Below are 4314 nucleotides of genomic sequence, written 5' to 3'. Positions count from 1 at the left end.
ACCGCCTATGACTTGTATATCCGGAATAGAGATTTCGGGTTATACTGCTATATCGAATGAGCCTACAGGATCACACATGCAGGGATGGACAAATGCACGAGAAAACGTCGAGAAATCTGGACAGAGGTCCGGACCGTCCGGTCTAGGAGTAGACCGAACGGACCGGAGCATCTAGTCCGAACGGACCAAATTGTTGGACCGAACGAACTAGATAGTCCAGTCCGAATGGACCAAATTGTTGGACCGAACGGACTAGAGAGTCCAGTCCGAATGGACCAAGTGTTGGACCGAACAGACTTACTTGTCGGACCGAACGGACCAAGTTAAAAGACTGGTTCGAACGAACCAAGTGTCCAGACCGAACGGACTACTGAGCAGTCCGTTCGCTCTGGGGTTCGGATTTAATTTTAAAGTCCGGATCTAGGGTTAATCACTTGAATAAGAGGAGAAATAGAACCCAACACTAAGGGGCTGACCTAGAGAACTTCTTGAGACCTTTTGGAGAGTCTAGGAGGGCACAAGAAGTGATTGAAGTAACGTTTTCTCAGAGCACATCATCGAATAGAAGATTCGTGTCCTAGCAGACAAGTTCCAAAGGTTGGAATCCATCCCGAGCTGTGGATACGTGTAGAGGGCGAGGCATTCATCCTGCCTATAGTGATCGGACGAACACATCAATTGAAACAGGCTCCGGATCGATTGAGGTAAGCGTTCTAACGTTTCTACAAGATCATGCATGATAGGTTTTAGGGTTTTTATCAAATTTTTGTTTTACATCCGCTGTGCAAACCCTAGAACCGATCTCTTAGGAATAGGATTCGCTCATGAGATCCCAGGAAAAATCTAACAGTGGTATCAGAGCCTGGTTGCTCTGCATGATTTTGTTAGAACCCGATCACGCACGTTATAGGATTTGAATTATTTGAATCCGTGTTTGCTTTGATGCTATGCATGATTTGATTATGGATCTATGATAGATTTCATGTTCTTTGTTGCATAGTGTGCAAGAGGCTTATGTTCTGAGTTCGTAGTAAAAACGCGGTTGAAATCGGATCTGAATCGGAACCAAAACGACGAAGAACGTGACCTGATCACGTTTTTCCGCCTAGACCGAACGGTCTGGTCCTCTGGACCGGATGGTCTAGGGTTTGTCGTTTCCCTGGACTAAATGACCTCAGTCCGTTCGGTCCAACATCTTGGTCCGAACGGACTAAGGTGTGTAGACCGAACGGACTGCTTAGCCAGTCCGTCCGGTCTAAGTCACTAGTCCGAGAGAGAAGGTCCGAAGGGGCAAGTCCGAACGGTCTGGAGAGTCGGACCGAACGGACTGAAGAGTCAGTCCGAACGGACTGACCATTCCAGACCGAACGGACCGACGCAGACCCAGACCGAACCGCGTAGACTGATCGGTCTAGGTCCCGACGCTTTACCAAAATTTGATTTTGCGTTTCGGGATCTGGTTTGAGCAATCGTTGCTTAAAACCGATCAACTGTGATTCAGAATAACATAATTCTTTCTTATGGATGGTCCATAGTGAATGAATGTATGTAACTTAATCAAGATATTATATATGTTTGATTGAGTTGGAGCTTCGGGATTGGGATTGCATAATCGATTGGATTATTCATTCGGATTATGATCAATCGTTGCACAGAAATCGGTTAGATCTAGGAGCTCTACGAGTAAAGCACTTGTCAAGGCCTCGATCGTACGTGTCATGGGCAATGCCAAAGCTGGGTGTGCCGTATTATCTTGGTGAGGCAAGATGGAAAAATGGTGGTTCTCATAGCTTGAAAGTAGATGCTTGATCTAAGTGTGGTTTCGAAAATCCCTTATTTATGTAATGCTAAGTGTGTACCTCCCATTACTAGAGCGCCTGTCAAGGCATCGATCGTCCGTAACACGGGTCATGCCAAAGCTGAGCGTGCCGGATTATCTTTGTGAGGCAGGGTGGGAAATCGTGGTTTCCACAGCTTGAACACAGTTTACCTTAGGTTAAGTTGTCAAGTTTTGACTTGAGAGTCAAGTTTTTACTTGAGACTTAACGGTACAGATGAGACGAGTATGCAATGATATTTGATATCATAGTCTCATAAAAGGATCTAATAAGAGTCACATTGGATGTGATCGACATTAGATGTCTACCTAAACAGCATAAGGATGGGTGTAACAATCCATACTTATGTGAAATACGGATCTTAGTCCCATATAGAAAATTATTATAGGGTTATTTTTCTGTATGGGAATATAGCTCGTTTTTGCATCTATGTTGTCATTGTTTGATGATGGACTAGCTGGTAGTAGATCATAGATATGTAGACACTGATTGATGATGGGCTAGTTGGTAGTTGATCATTAATAGAATCTGCATTTGTTTTGTACGCTCAAGACCATGTTTCAGGAGCTAGCGCGTACTGAAAAGTACAAGACGCTAAAGGCTCTAGTGAAGACGGAGATGCTGAGAGGCAGCTCTGTCAACACCCACGTCCTCAACATGCGAGCTCATGTTGAGGAACTTGAACGTATGGGAGTGAACTTCGATGGTGACTTGGTTGCAGACTTGATCCTGATGTCATTACCCGAGGACTATAACCAGTTCGTGATGCAGTACCATATGCACGGGATGACTAAGAGCTTAGCCAAACTGCATGGGATGCTGAAATCGGTTGAGCAGGATATCGTGGTGCCCAAGACTGTGCTTGCTGTTGAGAAAAGCTCCAGCAAGAAGCGGCGGGGTAAAGCCAAAAAGAAGGTGGCGAAAAAGGCAAAAGTTGCCTCTACGCCTAAGCCTAAGCTCGATAAGGGTGACTGTCATTACTGCGGAGTGTCTGGACACTGAAAGCGTAATTGTCACCTTTACTTGGAGGATCTGAAGGACAAGAAGCTTGGTGAAACTCCTACCTCAGGTATCCACGTTATAGAGGCTAACATCTATACTATATCTTCATGGGTATTAGATATCGGAAGTGCCTCACACATTTGTGGAAATGTGTAGGGACTAAGAAGAAGTAGGATGCTAGCTAAGGGAGAAGCGGATCTACGCGTCGGAAATGGAGCATGCATTAGCCGTCGGGACTTATGATCTGACTTTACCTTCTGGACTTGTATTGGAGTTGCATGATTGTTGTTTTGTTCCTGCTATCAGTAAGAACATTATATCGATTTCATGCTTAGACTCGGATGGTTTTAGATTTGTTATTGAGAACAAATGTCTGTCCATTTATAAAGGTGACTTATTTTATGGTAAAGGTTACCATATTAATGGCCTTTATGTTTTGGATGACGAACCGTCAAGATACAGGTCAATCTATAACGTTTGTACCAAACGGTTTAAGCCGAACGACTTAAACCCGACCTTCCTCTGGCATTGTCGTCTAGGCCATATAAACGAGAAGCGCATTCAGAAGCTTCATTCTGAAGGTCTTCTGGATTCATTTGACTTTGAGTCTCTTGAATCTTGCGATTCTTGTTTGATGGGCAAGATGACAAAGCATCCTTTCAAGGGGAAAGGACAGAGAGCGACAGAGTTATTGGATCTGATACATAATGATGTATGCGGACCAATGAGCTGTCCAGCTAGAGGAGGTTATCTGTATTTTCGTTACGTTCACTGATGATTTCAGTCGATATGGTTATGTCTATTTGATGAGACATAAGTCTGAAACACTTATAATGTTCAAGGCTTTCAGAAACGAAGTGCAGAACCAGCTTGACAAGACGATCAAGACACGTCGATCCGATCGTGGTGGCGAGTATATGAGCCAAGAGTTCACTGACTATCTGGTTGATTGTGGTATTGTATCACAATTAACTCCCCCCAGAACGCCACAGTGGAACGGCGTGTCTGAAGGAGGAACCGAACACTGTTAGACATGGTTCGGTCAATGATGAGTCAGACAGATCTTCCGAAGTCCTTTTGGGGCTATGCTTTAGAGACCGCTGCATACCTGCTGAATAGGAGTCCAACGAAGGCGGCTGAAACGACACCATATGAGATATGGACGGGGAAGCGTCCCGCGTTGTCGTTTGTCAGAATTTGGGGTTGCGACGCTTATGTGAAGCATCAGATGACTGATAAGTTATCCTCCAAATCTGATAAGTGTTTATTTGTAGGCTACCCTAAGGAAACTAAGGGTTACTACTTCTACATTCCAGTAGAGAACAAGGTGTTCATTGCCAGGAATGCGACTTTTATGGAGCGAGAGTTCATCTCCAAAAGAGTCAGTGGGAGTAGGATCGAACTTGAGGAAGTTCGAGAGCAGCAAGTAGACACTGAGCCGAGTGAACAAGTTGAAGATGTTCAACCTGTTTCA

This window comes from Tarenaya hassleriana, unplaced genomic scaffold (genome assembly GCF_000463585.1).
Source record: "Tarenaya hassleriana unplaced genomic scaffold, ASM46358v1 Cleome458, whole genome shotgun sequence".
Taxonomy (NCBI): Eukaryota; Viridiplantae; Streptophyta; class Magnoliopsida; order Brassicales; family Cleomaceae; genus Tarenaya; species Tarenaya hassleriana.
Note: the sequence above shows the minus strand (reverse complement) of the source record.